This window comes from Octopus bimaculoides, chromosome 1 (genome assembly GCF_001194135.2).
Source record: "Octopus bimaculoides isolate UCB-OBI-ISO-001 chromosome 1, ASM119413v2, whole genome shotgun sequence".
In the NCBI taxonomy this organism is placed as follows: Eukaryota; Metazoa; Mollusca; class Cephalopoda; order Octopoda; family Octopodidae; genus Octopus; species Octopus bimaculoides.
In genome coordinates, this window is record NC_068981.1 from 93844943 (window position 1) to 93851379 (window position 6437).

A 6437-nucleotide genomic window follows, 5' to 3' on the forward strand; every position below is an offset into this window, starting at 1 on the left:
TTAGGCCGTGGTTTTCAAAATAGCAAATACCAACCCAAAGAAAAATAGGGAAATTTTGTCCTCCCCACTCTTTATTCATGAAAAGACAAAAAAAGTTTGCTCTCACAAAATACTTCTTTTTCTGCTTTGTTGTTGAACAAATTTGAAATGTGTAAAACTGTAATAATTATATTAAACAACACGAATAAATAATGTATAGCAAATACCATGCAAGAAAAATTCCTGATTTATTGAAATTATCTTCGTTTCGATATACAGTAAAAAAAATCCCTAGCAGCAATTGGATCCAATTCTAAGGAGAAAAGGGAAATGATTTCATGACTCAAGAATTCTCAAGAATTAGTGTACCATAAAGGAAAAAAGAATCTGTTTCTTTTTCATTTTTGTTACGGCTGCAAACACGTGTTTCTACTTCAAATTGGGATAGCACATGTTCTACCTTGACTTAAGTAGTCTGTTACTTTTCAATCGTTACGGGCTGCTTTGGGGATGGGTTTGCTTTCTTTTTACGAGAAGTACTGTGGCAATATACAATAAGGAAAATATGAGGTTACAAACAGAATTTCGACTTGCAAAATGTAGTTCAGAAATCCAGTAAATCTTATTCTACGCTGCACTAGCAATCACTGGACAAAAGCGGTAGGATTAATTATATGATTATGACAAGGGTGACAACGCAGTGACGGAATTATAAGTGTTTTATATTTTACAACTGTTCCCATGACTTATGACATGTTGAAAATGAAGAACATAGTGCTCCGTTAGATACATTATTGCTTTAGAGGCAGTATTGCTCCTTTAGATACAGCTGCAATTTTTGAGGTGAGAGGGTTACCATAGATCTAGTTACAATTTGTGAAATAAAAGATTGCAAATGTGGGATGCAGGAAGACATGCTTTAATTTTCTGAGCGCGTTTTGTAGGTTCTTTGTTCGTTGGTAATTTCATCAATGAGTTTTAGACACTAATCTTCACTTACACTGCTTTCGTACAGATGCTTGTGAACCGACTGTGAGTCATCTTCTATTATGGATTTTAACCGAGTAGATGTGATAATGTAGCATACTTTAGCCCTCTTGGATGAATCTCAGTTAAAGCATATTTTTTCTCAAGAGTAGTCGCCATAAACCATGTAGGGCTCCGACCAGTTATTGGACTTCAGTACCAACCAGAGTATTCAAAATACAGGGGATGTTGTTCAGTCTGAAGGTGTAAAGTGGTGTATTTTGATTTGGCTGTGATTTGACGGGAAGCTCAGCGCAGGGATTGCGATAACCGTCTGGTTGAGGAGTAAGAAATGGACTCAAAATTGCTTTGTTATTCGGCATGTCGATCTGAAATACAAATAAGGATATTAACTATTTCAAACTGCACAAAGTGAAGACAGTTTCGGCATCTACGTCAGCAATGTTCTTGTTATTGATGTTATCGCTGTCATTGTTTTCAGTGTCTTTTAACTCGAGAGAAACCTTGATCTAAAAACCACTGTGAGCAAAGGTATGTTAGCAGTGATAATCTTATCTTTTTAAGGATATCTTGTACTACATTATCTAATGGGTTATTTGGCTTTTAAAGACGGTAACATTGATTTGATAAATAGTTGGCTATTATTTCTTGTAGGCAGAGTGATCACAAAGAAGCTCGTCCTTTGGTAAGCTTGCAGAGTTGTATTAGGAAGATAACGGCAACTATGAAGAGTTATTGTGTACTGAAGGTAGTAAGGATAAAATCTTCGAATAGAAATGAGTTGTAACTGAAGCTCTCAATATTGAACGTGAAGTAGTAGAACAATTGCTGTCGGCTAGAAGCTGCAGATGAATTTATAAGGGTATTAAGAAATAGTCTGGACTTACCTAGGTGTGTGTCAATTTAATCCCAGATCAGCTTTCATCGAAAAGACCTATGAAAAGAAACAATACCGCTGCACTATCCCATCTTTTTTACATGTATATCAGAGTAAAATATATTTTAGATGGTAAGATGTGATTTAAGGACCATTTACTACTACTTCTAGCAGGTTAAGAGACCTGCTTTTTCGCCAGCTCGGCAGGGTTGGCTAAAATAGAAACTAAGTCCACGCAATCACAGTCACATTTTAAATCCTTCTCTCCTTGAACCCTCAGTTCCTCGGTGAATTCCAAGGGCACCGTTATAACATATTAGTTTTTTAGGGAGTGTGTTGTGAGGGCGCATTTTAAACTTAGTGAAGCCACTCCTTATACAAGTCTAACTACAGACAACTTTGAAAAAGAGAGAACGCAGTCGAAACTCTGTATTGAGCAAGTGTTTTATTTATCAACCCTGAACAGACGAAAAGCAAATCTGACCTATGTAGGACTTGAAATCCGAGTGCAGAGAACTAGAGCAAATATCACAAGGCATTCTATCTGACATACTAACGATTCAATCAATTTGTTACCTTACATAGCGTGAAATAAAAATAGAATATGATAATAGAGGCTGATTATTTCTTCTACAATATATTTTATAAAATTTCCATATTTCGATATTTAAGAAAGAACTAAGCTTACATAAGTCTTTTTACACTTAAAAAAACTGGTCGTCAAGAAATGTGTTGAAATGGTAATGCAGTTCTCTATTTTTAGCTCAAAGAGAAGTTTTCTTTAGTTCAAAGAGAAGTTACCTGGCGACGGACATTTCTTAAACTGTTACAGAAACAAAATTATGGGCTGATATTTTTGCTGAATTACAAACCAGAAAACTAAGGAATGATAATAGATTTGAGAACAATATGTTTTATGTTGATTCATATTAGTAACTGGCAAAAATGTCTTGTATCCGGATTTCAAAGGGCCAACTTTATCACACTCTGTGTCACATTGAATCTCCCTGAGAACTATGTTAAGGGTACGCATGTCTGTGGAGTGCTCAGTCACTTGCTCGTTAATTTCACGAGAAGGACGTTCCGTTGATCGGGTCATTTCGAATACTCGTTGTCGTACACGACGGAGTGCCAGTCAGTATTGATTTCAAATTTTGGCACAAGGCCAGCATATTCATGGTAGGGGTCAAGTCGATTACATCAGTCCCCCTAGTGTTCAACTGGTACTTATTTTATCGACCCCGAAAAGATAAAAGGCAAAGTCGACCTCGGTGGAATTTGAACTCAGAACGTAAAAACCGACGAAATGCTGCTAAACACTTTACCCGGCGTGCTAACGATTCTGCCAGTTCGCTGCCTTCTGAACGTCTAATATTAGCTGGTACTAAGGGGGGGCAGCTGGCGGAATCGTTAGCACGCCGGGCAAAATGCTTAGCGGCATTTCGTCCATCCTCACGTTCTAAGTTCAGATTCCGTCGAGGTTGACTTTGCCTTTCATCCTTTCGGGGTTGATAAAATAAGTACCAGTCAAGCACTGGGTCGATATAATCGATTTATCCCCCTCCACCGAACTTGCTGACCTTGTGTCAAAATTTGAAACCAATACTAGATGTACAGTAAGCATTTAAACCTAAATCAACGAGAAAAGCCCTAGTGGCATGGAAGTGCAAGCAGCAAAAATCCCCCTTACATAACACTCAAGCTTTTAAAACAAGGGAAAGACACTTTAGATAGTATTAAATTAATATACGTCAGCAAAGTCAAGGTGGTCACTGTTAGAATGTGTTTGATCATACTTCTGTTCGATTAGTATAGACCTCAGGCTAAACCACACAAGAACCAGTTAATGCATTCTACATATTCAACTTTACTGTTATCCAGAAATATCTGACAAGTTTAGTAAAAGGCAAGGTGAATGTTTTCTTCATGACATTGTGTTAATGGAAGAAAAATATTATAAACTGTTGGACATTAATATGATGGTCAGTTATATCGGGTGATTGAAACGAGATAAATGTTATGTAAAGTTAAAAGCAAAATCAGAAAGAATCCCATCTGTTATCGTTTATTTTGGTAATTACAGTTTATTTTAAAAATCTGATGTAATAGAAAAACAATTCAGAAACAATATATCAAATTTAAAATGTATAGAAGCATATTAAAAGAAATTTGAATGCTCTGAGAACTCAAAAACGTCCAAAATTACGGGTTAATATGATGAATAAATTTAGAGGGAACCAAACTTAGAAATGCTCTTTCCGTATGTTAACGTATATAAGAAATATTTGTTTCTAATTCAGGCACAAGACCAGCAGTTTTTGAGGGGAAGGGTTATTATTATCGGTTCCGGAGGGATAAAAGACAAAGTTAACTTTTGTGGGACTTGAACTTACAACATAGGGAACCAGAACAACTAACGCAAGGCAATTTTTTCTGACGCCCTAATAATTCCGATGGTCCAGCCACTACTTAGCACCTATGAAATAAAGGTTTCTTATCTAGGCACAAGGCCGGCGATTTTTTGTGGGCAAAGGGTTAGTCGATGCCACCGAGGTTGGCACTTGACTATTACTTTATTTTATCGACCCGGAAGGTTGAAAGACAAAGTTGCCATCAACAAGACATTAACTCATAATTTTATGAGTCGGAACAAATAACACAAAACATTTCAGACGCTTTGACGATTCTGACCAATCCAACCATCCTTAACGACTAAGAAATAACAACAAGCAAAAGTCACTTCGAGGGAAATCTGTTTTGTTTTATTTTTAATTATTTACTCAGGTAGAAAATATAGCGCCCATTAATTGTTTTGGAGAGAGCCTCTGAAACTAGTGGGAAAAAGAAGGAAGCTATCTTCAGACCGGAAGTCTGGCGTGACTGCAACAGAGTGAACTTTATTAAAAGTATCCAATGGGCAGATAGTAGTTTTAAAATGGGTGACATATTTCCAGCGTTTTGTCAGTTTTAGCCACATCTTTCAACACTCATCTGAATATCAGAGTGACTTTTTTTTTCTTTACTGTGTAAGGGGATGGGGGAAGTCAATTAATTCAAGTTTATAATGCCATTGTTACATATTTTATCAAATCAATCGGGATGTGTGTAAATAGCAGAGTTAGCCTTGACTGGAGTTGAATTGAAAACGTAGAAGGTCAAAACTAAATAGTTTCATTTAGTCCATCATTTAGCCATTCCATTAAAATAACACCTCAACAACATGACCTGGTAGAACGTAAGTTCTCCACAGTAGTCTCCCAAGGAGTTCTGTGCTTTCTTTTCTACTTGGTTCGATGTCATCTCATTCGTCTTCAATCTCTCTTCAGCTCATTTCTACCAGGTGGACCTCAGGCGGCCTGATTTCCTTTGCCTTTCTGGGTTTCAATTCTACATATCTTAGGTCTTCTAAATTTATGACCTACCCATTCCTACTCATTGTCCCACGATTTTTTGACCACTCAGAATTTATGAAAATACACAGAATGTTAAGGACTTGACTCACATTTCCACGTGCAGTTTCCTTGTGTGTGTGTGTGTGTGTGTGTGTGTGTGTGTGTGTGTGTGTGTGTGTGTTGGTTTATATACATCCCTGTAAATTAGCGGTTCGGCAAAAGTAGCCGCTAGAATAAGTACCAGAATTTTTGAAAAAATGTTTACTGGAGTCGGTTCATTCAAACAAAAGGTTCTTCAAGGCGGTGCCCCAGCATGGCCTGCAGTCTAACGACTGATACAGATGCAAAGAAAAAGATGTGTGTGTGTGTGTGTGTGTGTGTGTGTGTGTGTGTGTGTGTGTGTATAAAGAAGTGTGGAGATAGAGCAAAATCAAAAGTGGGAGAGCAGAAAGAGTATGCGCATAATCTCATCGGACTTTGTGACCAATATATGATGACGATACGAAAATGAGCTTTACAATTCCATAAGGCATAATAATAAACACTTTCAATACAGTAAGAATAAGAGCATCACAACAAACCACAGCACATACCCACAACAAACCACAGCACATACCCACAACAAACCACAGCACAGAGCTGCCCTCGATAGTGCAGCGAAAGCACGTGTTAAAAATAAGACTACTGAATGATGATAATGAAACGAAATTGCAAGAATGTGAAGATTGAGGAGAGTGTCTGTCATCCCAGAAGTTGTAGGGACACTCGGAGCTCTAACAACCAAGTTCGAGAAATATGTCAGAGAAATTGGAATTAATATAAGAGCAGAGCAAACCCAAAAGACACTGCTCTGCTGGGTACTTGGATGTGGACTGTCTTCCACTGTAATTTACAACCAAGTATCAAAGCTTATAATTGTGCTGAAAGAGACCCTGTGAGACTTCTGACAACAGGTTGCAAATTAGTGTCTCATCTTCTCCGTGGGCTAATTGCGTACCAATCAGACGACGTCCATCCATCTTATCTCTGCCAGGCATCTTCTCTTGGTCTCAACTTTCAAGCCCAGTTCAACACATTTTCCTTTGACCTTTCACTCCAAAACCAGCAGAATAACTCTCTAATATTTAACACTCCACCATACACACACACACACACACACACACACACACACACACACACACACACACACACACACACACACA

At 37.7% G+C, this 6437-nt stretch overlaps 1 long non-coding RNA gene across 1 annotated transcript in view; it reads right to left on the minus strand.

The window, feature by feature from the left end:
• Window positions 1-239: 239 nt before the first annotated feature.
• Window positions 240-6437, minus strand: part of LOC106875279 (uncharacterized) — a 35626-nt gene continuing 29428 nt past the window's right edge. The window contains exons 2-3 of the long non-coding RNA XR_001410097.2: window positions 1854-1900; window positions 240-1334 (exon numbers count right to left, since the gene is read on the minus strand). This is a non-coding gene — a long non-coding RNA (uncharacterized LOC106875279). The remainder of the gene's footprint in view (window positions 1335-1853; window positions 1901-6437) is intronic.